The sequence below is a fragment of the Bubalus bubalis genome, chromosome 7 (assembly GCF_019923935.1).
Source record: "Bubalus bubalis isolate 160015118507 breed Murrah chromosome 7, NDDB_SH_1, whole genome shotgun sequence".
In the NCBI taxonomy this organism is placed as follows: Eukaryota; Metazoa; Chordata; class Mammalia; order Artiodactyla; family Bovidae; genus Bubalus; species Bubalus bubalis.
In genome coordinates this window covers 47,360,123-47,387,273 of record NC_059163.1, presented here as the reverse complement: position 1 = coordinate 47,387,273, position 27,151 = coordinate 47,360,123, and positions in this window count along the sequence as shown.

Genomic DNA, 27,151 nt, shown 5'->3' with positions numbered 1-27,151 from the left:
GCCTTTTCTGGAAAAGTAAATGTGAGACATGTCTGCTGTTGCTGTAAACAAGCCTGTTCTCATTTGCCTATTTTCTTTCACAATTGCTTCAGGTTTTCTTATATGCAAATAAATGTTGATAACACTCAGCCTGGGGTGGCAGTGGAACTTTCCCATCATTCAAAAGTGGGATTTAAAAGTAACTACGAGAGCAACTCATTGTGAACTGAGAATCTGCATGTGTAGCCTCAGTCTGCCTTAACACAGAAAGAAAATAGCGAGGGAAAAAAAATAGTAAGATGATTGGAAAGCAGCATTAATAATTTTCTGAGAACGAGGACCTCAATGGGCTCTTACGCTGAAAGAACAGCTGCAAGAACTGGGACCCAGCAAGGAGGCAGGGCTGACTCGGGATTATGGCTGCAGGGAATTACGGGAGATTTCAGCAAGACCAGCAGGTGGGCCGGCAGAGATCATCATGGCAAAGATGGAGACATTCTCATTAGTTCTCCAGCATGCAAACAGGCTCTGATTTGGAAACCGGAGCTTGGAACTTTTGAACCCATTTTACTTAAAGATGTTCTTAGGGTGCTCAGGTGAGTTACTGAAGCACCAGGCAGAGAACCATCATTTGCACAAGTGGGAAAAATAAATGGGACCACAATAGGCAATGATACTTTAAGAAAATGGAGGGTCTTCCCTGGTGGCTCCGTGGTAAAGAAAGAATCCACCTGCCATCACAGGAAACACATGTTAGATTCCTGGTCTGGGAAGATACCAAGAGCCCCTGTGCCACAACTACTGAACTTGTGTTCTAGAGCCTGAGAGCCGCAATAGCTGAGCACATGTGCAGCAACTACTGAAACCCAAGGGCCCTAGAGCCATGCTCCGCAACAAGAGAAGCCACTGCAATGAGCAGCCCGAGCACCACAATGAAGAGTAGTTCCTGCTCGCTGCAACTAGAGAAATCCCATGCAGCAATGGAGACCCAGTGCCACCAGAAGTAAATAGATAACTAAATCTTGAAAAAAAAAAAAAGAGACTGGAAATGCAAGCCCTAAACTGAGGGAAATTATTTGTAAAATATATATCTGATAAAGGATTGGTATCTATATAAAGAACCATATAACTCAATAAGAAGACAATTAAAATGGATGAAATGACTATAGAGTATAACTTTTAAAAACTGTGAATCACTATGTTGTACACCTGAAACTTATATAATACGGTAAATCAACTATACCATAATTAAAAACAAGTAAATAAGTAAAAATGCTTTAAATGGATGAGAACTCAGATACATCACTAAAGATTTAGACACATATACACATACATGTATATATGAAAAGCAATATACACATAAAAATGCTCAACATCATTCATAATTAGAGAAGTAAAACTTAAAATCATAATGTGATAGCTCACACATCCACCAGAATAGCTAAAATTAAAAATATTACCATACTGAATGTTAGCAAGGACGGCAGGCAATGGGGAGTCTCAGTTATGCTACACAGAATGTAGAGCCTCTTTATGAAGTAAATTGGCCTTTTCTTATAAAGTAAAATATATACCTACCAAATGACCCAGCAGTTCCTCTCCCAGGTATTAACTCAGGAGAAATGAAAACACGGGTTGGAGAGAGATTTGCATGCAAATTGTCATTGTAGCTTTATGCCTAATAGCTCAAACTATAAGTAATCTAAATGTCAATCATCAGATGAATAGAAAATAAATTGTAATATACCCATACAACAAAATACTGCTCAGCAATAAAAATGAATAAACTACAAATACACACAATAACATCGCTGAATCTTAATGCATTCTGCTAAGTGAAAGAAATCAGACAGAAAAGACTATAGTTATGACAATGTTTACATGAAAGTCTACAAGAGGGAAACAATAGTGACATAAAACAGATTCGTAATTTTTAGAGGCCAAAAGGGAGGGAAAGATAGTTATTGATTGCAAAGAGGCCTAAGGAGAGTCTTTTCAGTGACAGGAACATTCTATAACTTGATCATGGAGCTGTATATATCTATACATTTGGGGCACCATATATACTGTGGTTGGATGGCATCACTGATTCAATGGACATGAATTTGGGTAAACTGAGAGATGGTGAGGGACAAAGAGGCCCAGCGTGCTGCAGTCCATTGGGTCTCAAAGAATTAGACACAACTTTGCAGCTGAACAACAGCAATATATTATGGTGCTGGATACCCACATGTGATGCTGTGTACTGTATACATTGGCCAGCACTCACTGAACTGCATACTGTGAATGGGTGAAATCTGCTGTATGTCTACTGTACTTCAAGAAAGCTGATCTGCCACACCACTTGCCAAAGGGATCAAACCCAAGTCTGTTCAGGTCTCTGGATTCAGCTGCCCATTTTTAGGAAACTCAGAGGAGAGAAGCAGACACCGAGCCACACCATGAGTGGGCAGTCAACACAATGCAGACTCTGGGACACTCGGCAGGCCACACAGCCCAGGTTCTTCACAGATAAATTATAAGGGAAAGAAAATAGTAGAAAGGAAGTTTGCAGATTCAAAAAGACTTAGTGACATTTCAAGTTTTAAAAAATCAGAAAGACTGAACTCTAGTGTCTTGATTGATGAGACTGTAAAGAAACATAGGAAATGATTATTATAAAAGTCAGGATAGAGATTGCATTTGGAGGATGTTATGGACTGGATTGTGCCACCCACCATCCACCAAATGCATACACTGAAGTTCTGACCCTATACCTCAGAATGTGACTGTATTTGGAGAAAGAGTCTTTGAAGAGATAATTAAGGTTAAATAAAGGTCTTTAGGGTGGACCCCAATCCCTAATGACTGGTGTCCTTATAAGGAGAAGAGATTTAAGCACGAACACCCATATGCACAGAGGAAAGATCGGATGAGGACCTAGCAAGAAAGCAGCTGTCTGCAAGCCAGGAGGAGAGGCCTCAGCAGGAACCCACCCTGCCAGACCTTGATTGTGGACTTTCAGCCTCCAGAAAGATGAGGGGTTACATTTGTAGTGTAGTTTAAGGCACCCATTCTGTGTCAGCCTTAGCAAACTAATTCAGAGGGAGACAGGGGCTTGTGGGTGAATGGGGCACAGATGGGGCACTTTGGGATCAGCAACAAAGTTCAATTTCTTATTCTAAGTGGTGGTTACAAGGGTAATACTTCTAATCTCTATATTTGTTTTGTGCATTTTTCTGTGTTTTTTAGTAAAACGAAAGTTGAAACAAAGATTATCCAGGCAGCAGGTGAGGATGGTTTGGACTGGGGTGGTGGCAGAGGATTTGGTGAGAAGCGGTCTGATTCCTGATGTATTTTCTACAATAGGAGGATACAGGAGAGATAGGAAGTAAAAGAACAGCCATGGAGGGTAGGAGGGTGAAGGCTTAGGTAAGCTGGTTGTAAGCTGGAAGTTGTTAATGCTGGGTGATGGGAACATGTGAGTTTATAACATTATTCTGTCTACTTCTATATATGCTTCAAATTTTTCATGTTAAAAAATAAAATGAGGGAAAATGATAGTAAGAAGCTACAAAAAGTTGCTTTGTCATTATTTCCCATAGGTTGCGCCTACTGGATATTTCAGTTGTCACTTTTTATCTTGGTGTTTTTTTCCACATGCATTTCTGCTCTTGTTTTGTAGAATTTCTTTGCATCCCATTGAGGATGCTCAGTGAGTTTTCAAAATGTTCCTCTGATTCTTATAAATTACTTTCAAAAGTTTGTTGTCCCTCTGAGTCTTTCTTTTATTTTCTTCCTTAGTAATATTTTTATAGGCCTTATGTGCCCTATTTCTTTTTTTTTTTTCAAAAGCATACTTTTAATTGGGAAGGAAGAAATAAAATTTTCCTTGTTCACAAATAACATTATCATCATATAGAAAGTCCCAAAGAATCAAGTCCCAAAGAATCTTTTAGATTCATCTTTGAATATGGGGACCAGGTGTAAGGATGGTCTTTGGCTCCATTCCCCATTCACCTGGATACTGAATCTCCTTCTCAGAGCTGCAGCTCAAGGGCATGTTTATTCATATGATTCCCAGACCAATTCCTGATGTCTGTTATTTGGGCCTTTTTCAGAGCAGCCAAACCTATATCCCAACTAACACACTTGAATAATTACATGCTTTTTTGTTCTTATTTTAGCATTGTGGGCTTTGCAATCCCTTGTAATCCGTACAGTCCTTCCCTAATATGTACTTGGAGACCCCAGACAAGGAAATCTCTCTCTCTCTTTTTAAACCCCCGGGTGGTTGCACACAGTTCTGAAATTGAGTGGTAGGATGTGGCATTGTCCCATTTCATCACATGATTGCAGGGCTCTTAGGCTCCTCCTGTGTGTAGCCTATAAAACGTATCTAGGATAGGTAGCCCGGATAATGTCTCCAGCATCCCCCATCCTGGCACCCACCTTCCTTCATCAGACATTTAAAAATTTGCCTGCAGACATTCAATCTCCTGTGCTTTGTCCAGGAGCCTGCAGCCATGAGGATTTCCTTGGTCTGTTAAAAATAGTTGCATTGGTCCTAAGATTTTGACAACACTTTAATCAAAACTCCAGTCTTACCGCAATGAGATACTACTTCACATTTACCAGATAGCCTACAATTAAAAAAAAATATTGGTGACTATGTGGAGAAGTGAGAGCCTTTGTACACTGTTGGTGGGGAAAGTAAAATGGTGCCGTTACTGTGGGAAACAGTTTGGAGATTCCTCAAAAAGTTAAACATAGAAGTACCATATGATCTAGAAATTTTACTGTTAGGAATATACACAAAAGAACTGAAAGCGGAGGCTCAAAACAGAGCCTCTGCCCATAGCAGCATTATTCATAATAGCCCAAAGGTGAAAACAGCCTGCATCCATTGACAGATGAATGGATAAACAAAATATGGTGTACACACACGATGGAATACTATTCAACCATGAGAAGGAATGAAATTTTGATATATTCTACAATATGAGGTGGGCCACTATGCTTAGTGAAATAAGCTAGATACAGAAATACTGCATGATTCCATTTATATGAGGTATCTAGAATAGACAGATTCATAGAGGCAGAAAGTAGAAGTTACCAGGAGCTGGAGGGGAGGGTGATGATGGGGAGTTCCTGCTTAGTGGATACAGAGTTTATACTGGAGATGATGAAAAAGTTTCAGGTATAGATAGTGGCAAAGGTTATATAACATTATAAGTGTATGAAATACCACTGAATTGTATGCTTGAAAATATTTAGGGCTTCCCTGGGGCTTCAGTGGTTAAGAGTCAGCCTTGCAATGCAGGGGACACCGGTTCAATCCCTGGTCCGGGAAGATCCCATATGCCATGGGGCAACTAAGCTTGTGTACCACAACTGCTAAGCCCACGTGCTGCAACTATTGAAGCCCACACACCTGGAGCCCATGCTCCACAACAAGAGAAGCCACCACAATGAGGAGCCCGTACCCTGTGACGAAGAGCAGCTCCTGCTCACCGCAGCTAGAGAAAACCGGCGTGCAGCAACGAAGACACAGAGCAGCCAAAAATAAATAATTTTTAAAAATGGTTAAAGTGATAAAAATTCTTAGGTATATTTTACCACAATGAAAAATGTATCTCTTTAAAACAAATTCCAGTCCCGCACCCAGAAAATTTTATGCCAATGACAATCACAAAACTCTTTATTCACAGCGTAGTGTTATCTGTAATATTATTGCCCCCAGAAACAGGGCACACAGCTACACAGCCTCACATGATGGCCCTGATCTCCATCCCATATAAAAATAGTGAAACCATGGCTTCATCCTGTCTGACTTTTTGGAGGGGAGGGGCATATATTTCTTGGTAAAATGGCATAGTCTTTTTAAAACTCAAATAAAACATACACAGAGAGGCAGGAAAAGTTGAAATCTTACAACTCCCCAAATCAGAATTGTCATTTAATCTATTGGAATCCAAACAAAGTTCTTATCTACAAGGCCTAGGGAACTGGATTGAAAAAAAAAAAAAAAAAATAGCAAGGGACTTCCCCCAGCGGTCCACTGGTTAAGAATCCACTTTGCAATGCAGAGGATGCAGGTTAGATCCCTGGTTCTTGCCTGGAGAATCCCAGGAACGGAGGAGCCTGGTGGGCTGCCGTCTATGGGGACGCACAGAGTCGGACACGACTGTCATGACTTAGCAGCAACAGCATGGGAAATAAGATCCCACCTGTTGTGGGGCAACTAAGCCCACATGCCACAACCAAGACCCAGTGAAGCCAAAATAAAATTTAAAAAATCAATGGCAGACTACATCTTGAAGCAAAGATCCTCTGTGGTACAGAGGCTGCAACCACCACAGGGGGCACCATTCTCATCCTAGTCTACAAGACCAGGATGCTGGGCCATGTGGCTAAATGCAGCAGCCGTGTTGCAAAAAAACATAGACAAACAATCCCTACCTCCCCTAAGCTCCCTGTCATGTTTGATTCAGAAACACAAATCCTATCCTCACCAGAAACGCCATAGCCACCTCCTGTTTACTTAGATGCTGGTTTCGGAGGCCCCCAGACTACTGTTTTCTCCCCCAACCCATACCACTTCTTCTTCTTCAGAGACTGCAGTTCTCTAACTGAACAGAAAGCAGGGGCTTGGAGGACGGTGTAGAGGAAATAGACTGTGACAATTGTATCCTTGCACTTGTAAATTAAATTGAAAGTTAAAGAAAAATTCTGTAAGGGGGGAGAAGAAAAAGGTGCCCTGAAGCATACTAGGAATTATAATTTTTTACCTACTGCATCTCTTCAACCTCTCAGGAGAGTGAAGCAGTGAGAGTGAGAGGAAATCCCATTTTGGCCTCGCAGAACTGCAAGAGATGAGAGCAAGGTGATATTAAAAATATTTAACAACTGGTATGGCAAGGGTATGAATCATGCAGAAGGTATACTAGCCATTACCCAGTATAAGTTCACCAGTGATACTATCTCAAAATAGTTTGAATGAGCACATTTTAGACACTCAGAACTGGTGTAGGAACTCTCTTCTGGTTGATACTTGATGGGAACTTGATCCAAGATACTTGAATACCTATATTTCAGACCTTTTCTAACCTACTCTTTAGGCTATGGCTTGCCCCAGTGATTCTTTTTCTTGGTGTGACAGAGATGGCTTGTTATCACCACCACATAATCCATTCTTTTTCCTATGGTTTAGAAGTAATAGAAGTTGGGGAGCTAATCACCCAGGTAAGGACTGCATTTCCCGGCCTCCTTTGCAGCTATGTGTGGCCATATGACTAAGATCACCATCAATGGGATGTGACCAAAGTCATGCTCTTAAAAGGAGTGGAAAAGGTCCTTCTCTCACCTCATTCTCCCATCTCAGTGCTTGGAATGTAGATGTGGTTTGAAAACTGAGATAAAAAAAATAAAAAAAAAAAAAAAAAAAGAAAGAAAACTGAGATAGTCAACTTATCCAGGGAAGGAAACACAGAGCAACTATAGAAAGAACTTTGCTCTTTGAAGATTGTGAAGCTATTCTATCCTCTGGTGGTTTCTTCTCTCACCCCATATATCACCACTACACTATCAACTGCCCAGCTCTCCTGGAGTGCAGCAAAGGAACCTTAGCATATAAACTTCATACCAATCAGGTAGACACACACACCATTCTCTGTTGCGCAAAGATGAAATTTCGTGTATATGAATCACCTGAAGATCTTATTAAAATACAGAGTCTATTTCAATCAGTTTGAGCTGGGCCTGAAATTCAGCATTTCTAACAAGTTGTGATGCCACTGATATGGTCCAACCACACTGCAAGTTCAGTTCAGTTCAATTCAGTTGCTCAGTCATGTCCGACTCTTTGCGACCCCATGAATTGCAGCACGCCAGGCCTCCCTGTCCATCACCAACTCCCGGAGTTCACTCAGACTCACGTCCATTGAGTTGGTGATGCCATCCAGCCATCTCATCCTCTGTCGTCCCCTTTTCCTCCTGCCCTCAAATCCCTCCAAAGTGAGAGTCTAAAGCACTGATCCTGATTTCTGAGAAGTCCCCATCCCCTCCACTTTCAGTCTGCAGGGCTGTCCAGGTGTTTGCACCAGTATCTGCCCCTCTGTTCCCGCTCCTGCCCAAGGCTTGTCAAACACGAGGATCCTTTCTGATGTGGTTCTTGGTCTTATGCTGGCTTTAAGGCCAGGCTATCCTGCAGAATGAAAGGCATATCCAGATGTGTGGCACCAGACAGTGGGCAGTCTTAGAGCAGGCAGGCAGAGTTGGAGAAGTTACTCCCAGTTTTTTTGTTGTTGTTCAGTCGCTAAGAAGTGTCCAGCTCTTTGTGACATGGACTGCAGCGCTCCAGGCTTCCATGTCCTTCACCATCTCCCAGAGTTTGCTCAAACTCATGTCCATTGAATCTGTGATGCCATCCCACCATCTCGCCTTCTGTCATCCCCTTCTCCTGACTTCAATCTTTCCCAGCATCAGGGTCTTTTCCAATGAGTTGACTCTTCATATCAGATGGCCAAAGTATTGGAGCTTCAGCTTCAGCATCAACCCTTCCAATGATTATTCAGGGTTGATTTCCTTTAGGATTAACTGGTTTGATCTCTTTGCTGTCCAGGGGACTCTCAAGAATTTTCTCCAACACCATCGTTCAAAAGCATCAATTTTTCGGTACCCAGCCTTCTTTATGGTCCAACTCTCACATCTCTACATGACTTCCAGTTTAGGATTGTTATCTAAATGCATGCTTCTTGGTGAGGCCTTTTCTTTCCAGACCATTTTCTCTAAATGTACAACCCCACCATGCATTCCCTGCATTATCCCAACCTTCCCCCCACCCCTAAAGACCTTATTACCATCTAACATATTTTACATGTTTATTTTATCTATTGCCTATCTCCTCCCGCTGTAACATAAGCTACCCTTTATATTTCTGTAGAGGATGAATGACAGACTGGTGATGCTCAGTAAACAAAGAAATGGGGCTCAACAGAGATGCCTGCAGGGAGGATGGATGGGAGATGAAACTGCTGTCTTTGTGGGTATCAGGCAGGATACCAAGGCAGGTCCTCGGACATCTCATAACACAGTGATCTTGTATATAAGACCAGATCTCAAAAAATCCAGCTACTATCTTCCTTCCACTGCTGTTAATCCTTATTTGTGGAATTTCACTTGTGATAGCCATCGTCTACAACTCTGCTCCTATTTGACAGATAAAGATAGAGACTTAGATAATGTAAGTATAGGGTACTTCCCTGGCAATCCAGTGGTTAGGACTCCACGCTTCCACTGCAGGGGGAATGTACTTGATCCCTAATCAGGGAACTAAGATCCTGCATGCCATGTGGCCAAAAATTAGAAAAAAAAAAAAAGAGAGAGAGAGAGAATGTAAATATTTATCCAAGAAGCAGAGTTGGGATCTAAATTCAATTCTATTTAATTTCAAAGACACAAAGTTTTTAAAATCTATTTTATTGAAATACAGTTAATTTACAAATGTGTTAATTTCTGCTGTCCAGCATAGTGATACAGTTATACATATATTTATGTTCTTTTTCATGTTCTTTCCATATAGTTCCCTGTGCTATAGAGTAGGACTTTGTTGTTTATTCATTCTATAAATAACAGTTTGTATCTGCTAATCCTAACTCCCAATCCATCCCTCCCCCTTGGCAAACATGTCTGTTTTCTATGAAAGACATGAGGATTTTGATGCGGGAGCTCCAGAGTAAAGCTGGGTCTGTTGCTGCTGTTAAGTCGCTTCAGTCGTGTCTGACTCTGTGCGACCCCATAGACGGCAGGCCACCAGGCTCCCCCGTCCCTGGGATTCTCCAGGCAAGAACACTGGAGTGGGTTGCCATTTCCTTCTCCAACGCATGAAAGTGAAAAGTGAAAGTGAAGTCGCTCAGTCGTGTCCGACTCTTAGCGACCCCATGGACTGTAGCCTACCAGGCTCCTCCGTCCATGGGGTTTTCCAGGCAAGAGTACTGGAGTGGGGTGCCATTGCCTTCTCCGGCTGGGTCTGTTAGTGAAGGTCAAATGGCTTCGGTTTTCAGGAAAGAAAGGGTGAAGAGGCTGCGAGTGGATACTGCATGTATCTTCCTGGGTTCTCTACCCCAGGGATCCTATTCTCATCGCTCTTCTGACCATTGGTCTTGGGCCCTTCTTCCCAGCAACTCCTTTCTTATATGAAACAGATTATTCTGATGATGCTAGCCCTCTACCTACCTTCAGCTCCTCACAGCTCTGTCTCCCAGCAACGCAGGATCACTGGGCCCACCTGACAGTCCCTTCTCCTTCCACAGCCTCGCGGGGAAGTGACAACAATGAAGCAGGGACCAAGAGGGCACACGCCCCACCACCCCTCACACAGCCCAATACATTAGGGAGCACCCTTTAGTGCATAATCACTTCAAGTGTCAGCAAACATGCAACGCGTGGCCAGCGCTCTTCTGAGGAAGATAATTTTGTCAACATTCACTTCCATTCGATTCCACAAACATTCGCTGAGTGCCTGCCAGCAGCCTGTTCAGGAGTCCCACTTGGGGAAGAGGGGAGGAGAGCATCCTTAAAGAAGAAGAAAGGATTTCTGGCTTCTGCTTTGCTCCCTGCCCCCAGGCGGTTATTAAAGCTCGCACATGTCCTCAAACAGAACCCACACCTGTGACCTGGCCCTTCTGACTGGCAAGCATCTGCCTCCATTATTAAAGCCTCATTGCAATGACAGTGATGGGGACAGCCCCAGACAACCTCAGCCTCCCTCTTGCTGTGAGTGACACAAAATCATGCCCTGTATTTTAGAAAGTGTCCTTCTCCCAGGAACTCCAATGGCCTGCAAGACATAATCTCATTCATTCTCGCAAGAGCCCAAGGAGGCCAACCAGGAGCAGGTATACTCTGTCAAGCCTGCCTGCCTCATTTCCAGAGGAGAGAACTGAGGCCCAGAGAAATTAAGGTCCATCTGAATCCATAAAAGAGACAGTGATAAAGCCAAAGTCTCCTGACCCCGCCAGCCAGCCACCCATTCATCGCTTCCTGACTGCCTGAGCACGAGGGGGATTTTTGTATTTCTACCCATGAGAATCTGTGCTTCTTTGCAGAGTAGAACAGGTAAGCCAGCCTAAATAAAAGACAGAAGAGAATTCAGGGTTTAAAAGAAATGAGAAGCAAGAAGATGGAGGGTGGGCAGCTGGATGAGTGCGGTGGGACCGGTTTCAAAGCTCTGAATTGCCGAGATCTCTGCAGATCTCAGGTGACACCGAAGAGCAGAGGCGAGTGCTGTACGGTGGGCATGAAACACAATGAACGGCGGTCCATGACTCATATGCAAGGATTAATGCCTCGTTTATTCTTCAGGCTTCATCGGTTTCTGAAATATTCAAAACAAAGGCAGATGGCTGCGGTTTATGGTTCTGCTTTCTCAGATACGGCTGCTCAGACACCCAGGTTGTTGATAAATAAGGAACGGGGCATGGCACTGAATGGAAAGATAATAGCCAACACTTATCCATTACTGACTCTGAGGCAGATATAACTCTTCACGTGCTTTATCTTCAAGCCTCCCAACAATCCTATGAGGTCATATTATTGTCTCCATTTTACTTTTGAAAGATTGAGGCTTAAGGAATATGGCTAATAGGCTCAATATGTTTTGCCCTTTAATATTCTCAGAGCTATCTAAATGGTTCTGCAAGGAAAGACTGACTAATTCATACAGCAAGGAGTTTCTTGATGGACACTGGAATTTTTTAATCCCCAATAATACAAGTGAAACAGCTGAATAAATAGTCAATACAAGGAAGCATACCCTACTTTCTAAAATTCAGCAACAGCTTCGTGTCTAGAGAGCTTCAAATTTCTTTAGACAATCACCACCCTAGGGACTTCCCTGGTGGTCCAGTGGTTAAGACTTTGCGCTCGCAATGCAAGGGGCATGCATTTGATCCCTGGTTAGGGAAGATCTCACATGACACTTGGCCTGGCCCCCCAAAAAGAAAATCACCACACTAATGAAATTTTCAAACATCTAGGTATGATGTACTGAAGTCTAGCATAAGCTGATTTTTCCTTTGGTTTCTGTGAAAATAAGCTTTTAACCAAATGATACAAACAGTATTTTAGAAAGAAATTTGCAGTAGCTAGATTGTATAACCCTCTGAAGGTCTGGACTATATATTTTTTTTTTCCTGCCAGGACAGGTTCTCACCTTTCCCTCACTCTGCACCTGGAAGTCTTCATGAGCTGAAAAGGCCCATCAGCCAGACAATCTGAGAGAATGGGCACAGCTTTAGATTAGGAGTCAGGAGACCTTGGGCAAGTCACTTTGCTTCTGTGGGTCTCAGGTTCTTCATCTGTAAAATGAGTTTCTGACAATCTGTTATTCCATGACTCCAATCCAGAACTCAGAAAACATTTGTTGTCATTGATAAATATCAACGGAAGAGTGATGCCTCAGGTTTATGAGTGCGTGTATGCTAAGAAGCTTCAGTCATGTCAGACTCTTTGTGACCCTATGGACTGTAGCCCGCCAGGCTCCTCTGTTCATGGGATTCTCCAGGCAAGAATACTGTAGTGGGTTGATATGCCCTCCTTCTGGAGATCTTCCTGGCTCCAGGATCGAACCCACATCTCTTATGTCTCCTGCACTGGCAGTGGGTTCTTTACCATCAGCACCACCTGGGAAGCCCATCTCACGTTTATAGCACCCCTCAATTGCCGCAGCTCATGCATATCACGGGATCCCTCTACCACTTTGCTATAGTGTTACTTGCTCAGTCATGTCCGACTCTTTGCCACCCCATGGACTGTAGCCTTCCAGCCTCCTCCATCCATGGGAACAGAGTGCTGGAGGACCACACGCCTGCTATTAAATACTTTAGCCCCAAAGTGACACAGGGCATTTCCACTTTTGAGTGGAGTTAGTCGTGTGGCTCCAAGTAACTACAATGAGCAGGAAGTATAATCCTTTCACACATTCAGAGGAGACAAAACTAGATGTGGGTGAGCACTAAAAGTCTCCATTCCAGGGAGTAGCTAAATGGGATATCCAGTGAAAGTGAAAGTCACTCAGTCATGTCTGACTCTTTGTGACCCCATGAACTATATAGTCCATAGAATTATACAGGCCAGAATACTGGAGTGGGTAGCCTTTCCCTTCTCCACGTGATCTTCCCAACCCAGGGATCGAACCCATGTCTCTCCCATTGCAGGCAGATTCTTTGTCAGCTGAGCCAACAGGGAAGTTGATACCCATATTGGGGAATATTATGCAGCCATTAAAAAGCATTAGGTGGATTTTTGTTGTTCAGTCACTTAGTTGTGTCCAGCTCCTTGCAACCCAATGAACTGCAGCACAACAGGCTTCCCTGTCCTTCAACATCTCTTGGAGTTTGCTGAAACTCATGTCCATTGAGTCAGTGATGCCATCCAACCATCTCATCCTCTGTCACCCCCTCCTCCTCCTGCCTTCAATCTTTCCCAGCATCTGGGTCTTTTCCAATGAGTCAGCTCTTAACATCAGGTGGCCAAAGTATTGGAGTTTCAGCTTCAGCATCAGTCCTTCCAATGAATATCCAGGGTTGATTTACTTTAGGATTGACTGGTTTGATCTCCTTTCTGTCCAAGGGACTCTAAAGAGTTTTCTCCAGCATCCAGTTTGAAAGCATCAGTTCTTCGGCACCCAGCCTTCTTTATGGTCCAACTGTCACATCCATACATGACTACTGCAAAAACTATAGCTTTGACTATACAGACCTGTGTTGGCAAGCTAGCAATTAAAAAAGATCTTCAAGCTTTAAGATTTTAAAAGGCAAATGCTTTAAGCAATTTAAGCTCACTTATGTTATAAAAAGAAGTATGTTTATATACATCTACATGTGTGCAAATGCTGAGCAAAAAGTTTATCTAGATATACCCAAGCAGTGATTAGTTTTGAGGAAAAGAGCTGAATAAGAGAAAGGACACAAATGGAAAATATCTTTCAACTTTCACTGTATATTTTTCAATACTCTTCACTTCTTTTACAGTGAGATCATATTTATATATTCATTATATTAGAATTGTTTTTATACTCTTAAAAAAGGTAAACCTTTATAACTGAACCTATTGGCTCAGCTGCTAAAGAATCTCTTCAATCTATGAGCTCTTGAAAAAGTTTCCAGAAAATCATTTTTTTGTAAAAAAAAGCAAATGTATCCATTTGAATCAGTTCGTTACCTGTAGTTCGTTGCCATAGCCTGAAGCCCTTAGGCATAGAAGGTATTTTGAAAAAAAATCATTTTCTTAGGTCTATTCCCTGGAAAGAAATTCTGACACTGAGATTTCTTGGCAACTGTTTGATGAGGACTGTGCTCAGACCCGTGAGGGATGACAGAAGCAAGATCACACAGAAAGTTACATGTGGTTCTGTCCTGCAGTCACAATGCTGGCCTCAATCATACTGGTAAACACTGGTCCTTCGGAATTCTTCTGAATTAGGTTCAAATGCCCCTTTCCCACCCATGAGACATCCACCAGCACCCCACTCCCTGAACTGGGGCTGCCCAGGGTGCAACGTGACAGTGGTCAAGGACATCCCAAGGAGGTACTGAGCTGAGAACTCTCAGCCACCAATACTTGCGGCAGCTGTGGCAATGGGGGGCCCCTCACCAAGGACCCCCCTGCATCACACACCTAACTTTACCTAGAACCACAGTTTAACTAACAGCCTAACAAGAGCTTGACCCGGGGGGCAGAAATCTGGGTCTTACCTAGAATAGTACCTATTGCTAGTAGACACTCAGTGAATATTTGTTGAATGAATGAATGAACAGTGTTAGCCTTGGCCCAGGTTCCCAGAATCCTAAGAAGCCTATAAAGAAGATCCAGGTCCAGGACCCCTAAGGCTGAATCTCCATGCAATGCAGAAGTGAATCAGGCTGATTCCGGGCCTCAGACTCTCTCAGCCCCACCATGTTGGTTGCTACTAATCACAAAGGGGTGGAAGGGGTACCTGGAGGCCTCAGGGAGGCTGATAGCCCAGACTGTGGGTCATCCAGGCTTCCAGCTTCTCCTCATTCACCTCCCTTCCATCTGCCCAACCTGCTCACTTCTCTATACTTTCTTCTAAGGGCATCAAGAGAAAAGGGAGGAAATACAGCTCTGAACAGATGCTTTGCTGCTAGAGTGAGGCCCTGGAGAAAATAATAAAGTCATTGAGAGGAGATCTGGGGTGCCTAAATGCACTCTGAATTACATGCTCTCACTGACCTTAGCTGGATTTTGGTTAGAATGGGTAACCTTGTAATGTTCTAGAGCAGTGCCTCTCAAACTTCAACGTGCTTGTTAAAATGCAAATTCTGATTCAGAAGGTCTGGAGTAAGGTCCAAGATTCTGGATGTCTAACCAGCTCCCAGTTGATGCCCTTGCTGCCGGTCCACAGACCACACTTAGAGTAGCTGAGGCTTTAGAGAAAGAGATTATAGGTATGTCACTGATTTAGAGTCAACATTATACATCACCATCACCACGTGGACACTTAGAGCCTGCTGGGCACTGTGCTAAGTGCTTGGAACAGTCTTCCTTACTCAATTTTCAAAGAGCCCTCCCAATAGGTTGCATTGAAGATAATCCCCATTTTTCAGCAGGGGGTACTGAAGCCCAGAGAGATCAAATAACCAGCTAGCATGTAGGGAAGCCAGCCTTCCAAACCAGATTTGTTAAGAGCCGGGGTCCTGAGGTCCTAACTACTCCATAGAAGAGCATAGCTGAGAGGCACCTTTTCCTGTGGTTATGTTTTCTGAAAGTCTTCAGCCACGACCTTGGCTTGCTGAGAACGGAAAGCCACCTGAATCCCAAAGAGAAGCACGAAGACCGCGTCTCATCCAGGGTGGGAGATGTCGCGGGCTCACCAAGAGGCTAACCTGGGCAGATGCGCCGCTGATGCCTAGCTGCTCCACCTCGAACCTCCTGGCATACAGCAGCATCCTGGAGCGGAAGGCAGGGACCGCGCAGGGCTTCCCCGCCGCTCTCCTCCCAGGCCGAATCCTCAGCGAAGGAGCAGCCCCGGGGCCTGCGGGCGTCACCTCCTCCGAGTCCTGGCTCAGCTGCGTGCTGGGTTCACAGGCGGCCGCTGGACCCGCCTTCCCGGAGCTCAGCTGAAATATTGCTTAGTTCAGCCTGGAAATGCAACCTAAATTCACCCCTTGGGCCAGCAGACACTTCCTTGCCAGATGCTCTTCCCCAGCCAGAGCCTGGGTTATGGGAGGTGACAGGCTGAGCGCAGGAACCTGGAGCGCGAGGTTGAGCCGCTGCCCCCTGAGCGTGCTTCTCCAGGAAAGGCCTGGACGGTGCAGGCCTGAAACTACTGTCCAGCACTTCCTGACAACACAGTCACAGGACGGGTCCACTGAGGCATGGGGGTCCGCAGAAGGGCGGGGAATGTACTTATTTCCAATCCGAAATGCTCCATTTTCTTTAGATTTGGGGTAGGGGGTGATTCCTATTGCAGTTGGTAGATCCTATTCTGTGGGGAGTAGGATCTGGTCTCATTATCAGGGTCCAGTACGGCAAATCTTGATACAGCTATGGGAATTTTCTTGGGATTCAACACAAATTGAGGTGTTCAAAAATTCACAATTCCCAGGCAAAATGTTTTCCCATTTAGCTCTCAGCCCATATGGCACCTTAACACGTTCCCAGGTGGCCCTTGTGGTAAAGGACCTGCCTGCCAATGCAGGAGACATAAGAGATGGGGGTTCAGTCCCTGGGTCAGGAATACCCCCTGGAGAAGGAAAGGACAACCCACTCTAGTATTCTTGCTTGGAGAATTCCACGGACAGAGGAGCCTGCAGGCTACAGTCCATAGGGTCACAAAGAGTCGGACAAGACTGAAGTGACTTAGCACAACATGGCAGCTTTGTGAGACTTAGAAGTGCCTGTGCTGGAGCAAGGTAACCAATGGGAGCAAGACAGGCAAATGGAAGAAGAACACACTCCTGTGACAGACACAGGAGTTCTCTGACAGACACAGGAGTTCTGGCTGTGTGTGCGAGCATGGCCTGGCTTCCAGCATCCTTTTTCTCTATTCAGTTGGTGCCCCTTGTGCAGTGAACAACATGTGCAACCATACCAAGCGGCCAGTCTTCCTTTCCTCCTTCCTCTTTTCTTCATCTATGGCTTCAGTTCAGTTCAGTCGCTCAGTCGTGTCTGACTCTTTGCGACCCTATGAACCTCAGCACGCCAGGCCTCCCTGTCCATCATCAACTCCCGGAGTCCACCCAAACCCATGTCCATTGAGTCAGTGATGCCATCCAACCATCCCATCCTCTGTCATCCCCTTCTCCTCCTGCCCTCAGTCTTTCCCAGCATCAGGGTCTTTTCAAATGAGTCAGCTCTTCGCATCAGGTGGCCAAAGTATTGGAGTTTCACCTTCAGCATTAGTCCTTCCAGTGAACACCCAGGACTGATCTCCTTTAGGATGGACTGGTTGGATCTCCTTGCAGTCCAAGGGACTCTCAAGAGTCTTCTCCAACATCACAGTTCAAAGGCATCAATTCTTCAGCACTCAGCTTTCTTTATAGTCCAACTCTCGCATCCATACTTGACCACTGGAAAAACCATAGCCTTGACTAGACAGACCTTTGTTGACAAACTAATGTCTCTGCTTTTGAATATGCTATCTGGGTTGGTCATAACTTTCCTTCCAAGGAGTAAGCATCTTTTAATTTCATGGCTGCAATCACCATCTGCCGTGATTTTGGAGCCCAGAAAAATAAAGTCAGCCACTGTTTCCCCATCTATTTGCCATGAAGTGATGGGACCAGATGCCATGATCTTAGTTTTCTGAATGTTGAGCTTTAAGCCAACTTTTTCACTCTCCACTTTCACTTTCATCAAGAGGCTCTTTAGTTCTTCTTCACTTTCTGCCATAAGGGTGGTGTCATTTGCATATCTGAGGTTATTGGTATTTCTCCCGGCAATCTTGATTCCAGCTTGTGCTTCCTCCAGCCCAATAGTAAATCTATTGTTTACACAATAAATAAATCTATTAAATCTATTACTATTGTTAAACAATAGTAAAGCTATTGTTTACTGAATACCTATTCTGTTATTCTGAATACCTATATCTATTAAATCTATTACTATAAATCTATTAAATCTATTACTATTGTTAAACAATAGTAAAGCTATTGTTTACTGAATATCTATTCTGTATTCTCTGCTCACCAACTTTACCCTCTATCCTCCCTACTGTGTAACTAATGAAAATCTAAAGATAAATAAGACACTGTCCCTGACTTCAGGAGGTGTATAGTCAATCCAATAGGGGAGGCAGCCATGTAAGCAGATAAATCTCTAGGATTGTGATATTTAGGACTGAATGATTTATATGTGTCAAAAATCAGGGAATCAGGCTGATTCATACCAGGACTAAAAGCCTAGGAACTTATTTCCTCAAGACCAATGCACAGTGGTAGATGGCATTGAAAGTGCAACCAGAAAACATTTGGTATCTAGAATCCTGACCTCTCTAAGAGCCATGGACAGTGTTAACAGAGAAGGAAACTTTGCTCTATGAGCACCTTGATGGGTTTGCAACAGCATGTCTGGGAGAAGGCTGAATTGCTCTGCTATTTAGAGAAGGGAATTTTAAACAGGTTGGGGACTGGGGAACAGGGGAGGAGACAGAATGACAGAACTCTCCATGGAAGAGAGGCCAAAGGAAAAAAATCTATGAAGGACGAATTTTCAAGTTACATGTGCTGTGAGGGATGCTATTGAAGTCTTTACTCTGTAAACCACCCACTCCAAAAAAACCTATATCATTGCAGTCCACTCATAATACAGAACTGCTTGGGGTAAGGGGAGGAGACCAAGGAAGACTCTTGATCCTTTTAAGCTGTCATGAGTCAAAACCATAAGCGCTAGAGGCAAAGCAGACCGTGAGAATACTAATCTACGAGCGTTCACACAATTACTGGGAAAGTCTTAGATTTCTCAGGTCATCAAATTGGGGATTCAAGGCAATTTCAGGCAGCTCTTGAGGAATAGGGAGGCCCCAGCTGATATCCATCTAGGTTGGGGCAACAATGTCTACAAAGTTGTTTGTCATGATGTCTACACAGGATCACGTTCAAATGCATCCAGCAACCAAGCAGTAGAGGGTTAAGAAGGCTGGCTGTGAGACAATAGGGAGTGGTGGAGTCTGTGGCAAGAGGGCGAGTTCTAGTGAAAGGGGACAATACCCACCCAGCTCCAACTCACAAGACTAAACCCAGTGTTGTCAGATAGTCCACATTTCAAGCGAAAGCCAGAAATGTAGATGCTTGAGAAAAACTTCAACTAAAAAATAATAATAATTAACTAATTCAGGAAATATTGCGACACTTCAGGGGTCAAACAAATGATGTCTCAAGCTGTATGTGGCTTCCAATTTAGAAGACAGAGACAAGAACCACTTGGGGAACCAGTAATAAAATGAATGGCAGTAGCCAGTGAGCCGTGATGCAAGGAGCACTGGCCTGGAAGTCCTAAGTTCAGGGTTCCAGGCTCTGCTTTGCCGCTAATTGTCTGTGTGGCCTCAGGGAAATAATTTAAAAACTCCAGGCCTTAGTTTCTTTATCTGTGAAATGAAGGCATGACATTTGTTGCTCATTTAGAGTCAGAGCGCCCATTATTATTGAGGGGGCAGAATGAAAAATAAGGCCAAAAGTATTGCATTCGTTGACATTTATTGTGTGTCTACAAGGTGCATTGCATTGATCATGGGATTCTTGCTTATTCCAAGAAAGTAGACATAAACTCCAAAGGCACCTTCATTATTCGGCCTGCCTGAGAACAATGCTTTCCAAGAAGTGGGAGAAGAGCCCCCCACCATAGGGAGAGGCGTTACTGACACTATCAGCAGGTGAGTTACAGAGTGTGTCTGCGATGATAAGAGTGTTGGAGTGTTTCCTATTCAGACTGACACGGCTCCAAGGCAGAAACCTAACTGATGTTTGTTCAACAATAGCAAGATATGTCACTGGATCTGTGGGGGTGTCCGGCATCTTTTGTCAGCTTAGAGTAAAACCCTAGGGAAAATAAGGTGCAGATGTTTTGAGATGAAATGATGTTTCTCTGCAAATGCCTGAGGCGTGGTCTGCTGCTTTGCCTGTTAGCAAACTGCCTTTGGCACCCTCAGGACCCTCCGCCCCCTGCCCCATTCTCCGGGCTGCTAGGAACAGAGTCACAGCTAGCCCTTCAAGCTTCATCTGGAATCCCAGGACAGCCCCACGTTCTTTAGGGATTGGGGATGGAAGGAGGTTGAGAAGGAGCAGCAGAGAATGAGTGGGAGAGAGGACTCAAGCAGAGCACTGAGATTTGAGTAATTTTAGGAGGCAGTGCTGTTTATGGAACATTTCATTCTTGATAGCTACTGTCACATTCTAGCCATTAGGCTGCATTTACTCGGGGGTTGTAGCAATTACTTCCCATGGGAAACGAAAGCAATTCCTTCTTTCAAAGGATGCTTTGTTTTCTAGGAGAAGAAAATAAAACATATAATGGTGCAGCAACTCTAGCCTACGTGCCCTGCTAGGTCAGTCCCAGTTCAAGTTCATTACTCAGCATGCCCAGATGAATAAGCAACCAAAAAATAATAACGATGATAATAATAGTAGCTACCACTTATTGAGCACCTTCTATTTGACAAGCTCTGAGCTGAGCATTTACACATGTATTTCAATGAATCCCTAAAGATACCTGGGCACTCTCATTAGCCACGTTTTGCTGATGAGGAAACTGAGGCTCAAAGAAGCTACATATATTTACTCAAGTTAACCCAGCTGGGGGCTCAAGCCTGATCTGTCTGAGGCCCATTCTTGTAAGTACCCACCCCTGAAGAGACTACATTTGTCCTTCTTGAAATAAAAACTCTCCCAGAAAATGCTATAGGAAGAAGGAGTAAACGAAACAAACAGGAGGACACAAAACAGATAACAGCATCTTTGAAACTGGAGTCATCCGTGTGGATTCCAGCTTTAATCTATTATACCGATTAGGTGGCACCTGCTTCCCTTCTGCCCCGCCTCCCCCCCCCCCCCCCCCAGGTATGGGCATCCAGAGCCTCACACATCCACAAATTACAATGAGATGGCACTGCCATGGGAGCATATGGGAGCTGCAGACCCTGCTCGCTGCCGCCTCGGTCAAGCCAGCCGAATCCCATTCTTGCCTTGTTAGCATTTATATAAGACCTTTAGCTATAGCGCCAATATATTGTGCCCCACTGCCCTGGGTCTTCTCATTTTGATTAGTTACAGTGAAGTTACAGTGAAAAACTGGCTTCATTTTTTTTGCCCTTCACACATGATCAAATGCTAGCAGCTCCCCAGGCCCTTCCTGCCCTATGGTCTAGCATTGAGCCAGGATCAATCCCACCTGAGCGATAATGATGAATTAAACCCTTTCATCCTTCATATCTATTTTTCAGTTTACAAAGAGTTTTCAAACACATTTTGCAGTGATATAATTAGTCAATGGGAGATTAGTGAAAAGTCTAATGTGCTACCTCCCACAGCACACCAAGGGTTCCTCTCATTTCTACGGAAAGAAAGGCATGTGGAAAGGTTTGGGTTTGGGGGTCTGATGCTAGCTAGAAGGAGGAGGGAGAGAGTGTCCCACTCCCAACTGCTTTGATGTTAGGAGTTTATTAAAGAATAGATGGCAAGGGACTGGGAATTCCCTGGTGGTCAAGCGGCTAAGATTGCATGCTCCCAATGCAGGGGTCCCGGGTTTGATTCCTAGGACCCCACATGCAACAATTAAGAGTTTGCAGGCCACAACTAAACATCCTGCATGCTGCAACTTAAAAAATATATATATCGTTCATGTTGCAACTAAAAAAAAAAAATCCTGCATGCCGCAATGAAGACTGAATATCCTAAGTGCCACGACCAAGACCCAACGCAGCCAAATAAATAAATGAATAATAAATTAATGAATGACTTTAAAAACATTTGGTTAAATAAAGTTTTAAAAAAAGAAGACAAAGGACTTAACGCCACAGGTGATGTGGCCTCTTAAGTTGGGTATCTCCACTGAGGAGATACCCACCTTCAAGGTGGCTGAGGATTTCACTTTCTTTCTCAGCCGAGCCAGCAGCCTGCCTCACAGAGGGCACAGGGCAGGGGTTGCTGGTCCTCTTGGTCCTGTCTGCCCCCTCCCAATGCTAGGCCCCTCTCTGTCTGCCAGTAGCTGCAGGGGACATGTTTTCATTGGCCAGCAGTCTCTCCCTGGGCTCAGCACATGGGGCCCTCCTAGTCCATGGATTCCAACCCCATTCCTAAGTCAGATGCTATATCATCTTTACATAAAAGAAGAGAAACTTACTTATTTAAAACCATATGGAGCATGGTGTATTGTTTAGCCAAGCATGTTAGTGAGCTCCAAGTTTTGGAGCTGACAAGAGAAGTCAGACTTGAGCTTGGAGATAGGGACCGGAGGAGCTGAACTATTCTGCAAAACAGAAAATGTTTCCACACTGCTGAGAACCAAGAAGAGGGAGAGGCCTGAGCATGAATTACAGTGAGAGAATAATATTCTGTGGCTCTAGTGGTAAAGAGCCTGCCTGCCAACACAGGAAACATAAGAGATGTGAGTCTGATCCCTGGGTTGGGAAGATTCCCCTGGAGAAGGAAATGGCAACCACTCCAGTGTTCTTGCCTGGAAAATCCCATGGACACAGGAGCCTGGTGGGCTACAGTCCACGGGGTCGCAAAGAGTCAGACATGACTGAAGCGACTTTAGCACACACACACAGAGTCCTGAATTGGCAGAAACGGCCAAGGTGATTCACAGAAATCAAAGTCCAATACTTAACTTTTAATTTTCAGGGCCCTGATGTGAAGTCCTTCTGAAAGTCGGCAAATTCTGACTTATTAACATGAGGAAAGAGAGCTGTTTTCTGCAAAAAGTAAGGAAAATGGAGCGTTTCACAACTGGAAGCAGAGGAGAACCAAGGACAGAGATGCAAGGGGGACAGAGTTTGAATAGAACCGAGTTTCTTTCCATGAAAAAAATAATCCCCAGGGAACTACAGAACCCTTCTGGGCATGGGATGGGGAATGTCATGGTGATAGCAGAGTCATGGTGACATGGGGACATTCACCAGCCCTGTGCAGAAAGCAGGACACGTTATATATCCCCATTTGACAGATGAGAAAACCAAGCTTCAGACAGGTTACAATACCCGCCCATGTCACCCACCTAGCAAGTGGAGAAGTTCAGATCAGGGTGTTCCATGTTCTATGCCTAGTCAAAAAGTTCCTAACCACTATTTGCCAGCTACAAAGCAACCAGAAAAAAATAATCAAGAGTAAATGAGCAGCTTCTATATACTTTGTTATAACTCATTACATCATCAGTCCTCTCCTCACTGTGCTGTTCTCCTATAAACTTCACCCTCAGTGAGACTCAGAGCTTTCCTTCAATGTAAGAGTCTGCTGGAGCAGAACCGCTAGGTAGGACATCACAGCCGCAAACACTGATGGCTGGGCAAAGGATGAGACTCTTAATAAAGTGAATGGAGAATGTGCCTGGAACTAAGCCTCATAGGGCAGGGAGTCCTTACAGACCCTGTGTTATGCAGGTGGGGGAGGTGGGGGAAGAGATCCACACTCCCTGCATTTTCTTTCTCTGCAGAAATCCCACCAAGATTCTTCCACTTTAGCACAACACTCCATCTGACAACCTGCCTGGGAAAGAAAACCTTCTTTCTGCCTCGTGACTTTCTCCTCCAAAGACAGTTTCCTCTACTCTGATGACCCGTGATTTGGGCAGTTTGCATAACCTTTCACACCCCACCCTACCCCTGGGGCTGAGTTCTTTGTGGGCACTTTCGGGTAATTGCTGGTTGGTTCGTTGATGTTTTTGCCACAAAACTTATGATTCTCACATGATTCTGAACCAGAACCAGGCTGAACCCATGTCATCTGTTATTTGCAGGTCAGTTCAGTTCAGTTCAGTCACTCAGTTGTGTCTGACTCTTTGCGACCCCATAGACTGCAGAATGCCAGGATTCCCTGTCCATCACCAACTCCCACAGTTTGCTCGAACTCATGTCCATTGAGTCAGTGATGCCATCCAACCATCTCATCCTCTGTTGTTCCCTTCTCCTCCTGCCTTCAATCTTTCCCAGCATCAGGGGATTTTCAAATGAGTCAGTTCTTCGCATCAGATGGCCCAAGTACTGGAGCTTCAGCTTCAGCATCAGTCCTTCCAATGAATATTCAGGACTGATTTCCTTTAGGATGAACTGGTTTGATCTCCTTGCAGTCTAAGGGACTCTCAAGAGTCTTCTCCAGTACCACAGTTCAAAAGCATCAGTTTTTCGGTACTCAGCTTTCTTTATGGTCCAACTCACAAATCCATAAATGACTAGCAGAAAAACCATAGCTTTGACTACGGAAATTAGTTGGCAAAGTAATGTCTCTGCTTTTTAATATGCTGTTTAGGTTGGTCATAGCTTTTCTTCCAAGGAGCAAGCATCTTTTCATTTCATGGCTGCAATCACCATCTGCAGTGATTTTGGAGCCCAAGAAAATAAAGTCTGCCACTGTTTCCATTGTTTCCCCATCCATTTGCCATGAAGTGATGGGACGGGATCCATGATCTTAGTTTATGAATGTTGAGTTTTAAACCAGCTTTTTCACTTTCTTCCTTCACTTTTTTCAAGAGGCTCTTCAGTTCTTCTTCACTTTGCCATAAGGGTGGTGTCATCTGCATATCTGAGGTTATTGATATTTCTCCTGACTATCTTGATTCCAGCTTGTGCTTCATCCAGTCCAGCATTTTGCAAGATGTACTCTGCATATACGTTAAATAATCAGGGTGACAATATACAGCCTTGACATACTCCTTTCCTAATTTGGAACCAATCTGATGTTCCATGTCCAGTTCTAACTGTTGCTTCTTGACCTGCATACAGATTTCTCAGGAGTCAGGTCAGGTGGTCTGGTATTTTCATCTCTTTAAAAATTTTCCACAGTTTGTTGTGATCCACATAGTCAAACGCTTTTGGCGTAGTTAATAAAGGAAAAGTAGATGCTTTTCTGGAATTCTCTTGCTTTTTCTATGATCCAACAGATGTTGGCAGTTTGACCTATTTGCAGGTGGCTTCATGCATTTCTTCCAGTGCATGTTCTGGTGAGCAATCACCGTGCTATCTCCCACTGTCTGCTGTCCCTGAGACTGTCACCTGATGACTTCATTGCCAGGGGCTGTTCATGATGCCTCTGTCCCCAGGGCTCCTCACAGAACTCTGCCTGGTGCTAAAAAGAGGAGCACAATCAGGCCATAGAATTCTAAGCTAGAGAAGCAAAGGCCCTCTGCTGTGATAGGATTCAGTGGTCAACTGAACATACATCTCTGTTTGTCTGGGCTACTCCCACTTAAGTCTGTTGCCCCAGTGTAATTATTAATAGCCTCTCCTTTTCAATCTCAGAATGTCCCACTGTGGATGATAAATTATGTATCATCTTCCCTTGCGGTTCAGCAGTAAAGCATCTACTTGTAATGCAATTTCAATCCCTGGGTCGGGAAGATCCCCCGGAGCAGGAAATGGTAGCCCACTCCAGTATTCTTGCCTGGGGAATCCCATGGACAGAGGAGCCTGGTGGGCTAGAGTCCATGGGGTTGCAAAAAGTCAGATAAAACTTAGAAACCAAACAACAACAACCCAACTTTAGTGATCGCTAAAGTGATTTTTAAGTCTTTACTTAGCTCAAAATTCTCCAGGCCAGGCTTCAGCAATACGTGAACCGTGAACTTCCTGATGTTCAAGCTGGTTTTAGAAAAGGCAGAGGAACCAGAGATCAAATTGCCAACATCTGCTGGATCATGGAAAAAGCAAGAGAGTTCCAGAAAAACATCTATTTCTGCTTTATTGACTATGCCAAAGCCTTTGACTGTGTGGATCACAATAAACTGTGGAAAGTTCTAAAAGAGATGGGACTACCAGACCACCTGACCTGCCTCTTGAGAAACCTGTATACAGGTCAGGAAGCAACAGTTAGAACTGGACATGGAACAACAGACTGGTTCCAAATAGGAAAAGGAGTACGTCAAGGCTGTATATTATCACCCTGCTTATTTAACTTATATGCAGAGTACATCATGAGAAATGCTGGACTGGAAGAAACACAAGCTGGAATCAAGATTGCCGGGAGAAATATCAATAGCCTCAGATATGCAGATGACACCACCCTTATGGCAGAAAGTGAAGAGGAACTAAAAATTCTCTTGATGAAAGTGAAAGAGGAGAGTGAAAAAGTTGGCTTAAAGCTCAACATTCAGAAAACGAAGATCATGGCATCTGGTCCCATCACTTCATGGGAAATAGATGGGGAAACAGTGGAAACAGTGTCAGACTTTATTTTGGGGGGCTCCAAAATCACTGCAGATGGTGACTGCAGCCATGAAATTAAAAGACGCTTACTCCTTGGAAGGAAAGTTATGACCAACCTAGATAGCATATTCAAAAGCGGAGACATTACTTTGCCAACAAAGGTCCATCTAGTCAAGGCTATGGTTTATCCTGTGGTCACGTATGGATGTGAGAGTTGGACTGTGAAGAAGGCTGAGCAACGAAGAATTGATGGCTTTTGAACTGTGGTGTTGGAGAAGACTCTTGAGAGTCCCTTGGACTGCAAGGAGATCCAACCAGTCCATTCTGAAGGAGATCAGCCCTGGGATTTCTTTGGAAGGAATGATGCTAAAGCTGAAACTCCAGTACTTTGGCCACCTCATGCGAAGAGTTGACTCATTGGAAAAGACTCTGATGCTGTGAGGGATTGGGGGCAGGGGGAGAAGGTACAACAGAGGATGAGATGGCTGGATGGCATCACTGACTCGATGGACGTGAGTCTGAGTAAACTCCGGGAGTTGGTGATGGACAGGGAGGCCTGGCATGCTGCGATTCATGGGGTCACAAAGAGTCGGACACGACTGAGCGACTCAACTGAACTGAACTAGCCCAGAAGACCCTTTCTTCAAACAGATACTCCCAATGCTTGATGTGTAAAACAGGTGAAAGGAAGCTGTTCTGGCTGAAGAGCGTGGAAAAGGCTGAATCCCTATATCCACCCAACACACACACACACAGATACACACACACAGATACACACACATCACACACACACACATACACACACACACATCACCTCCT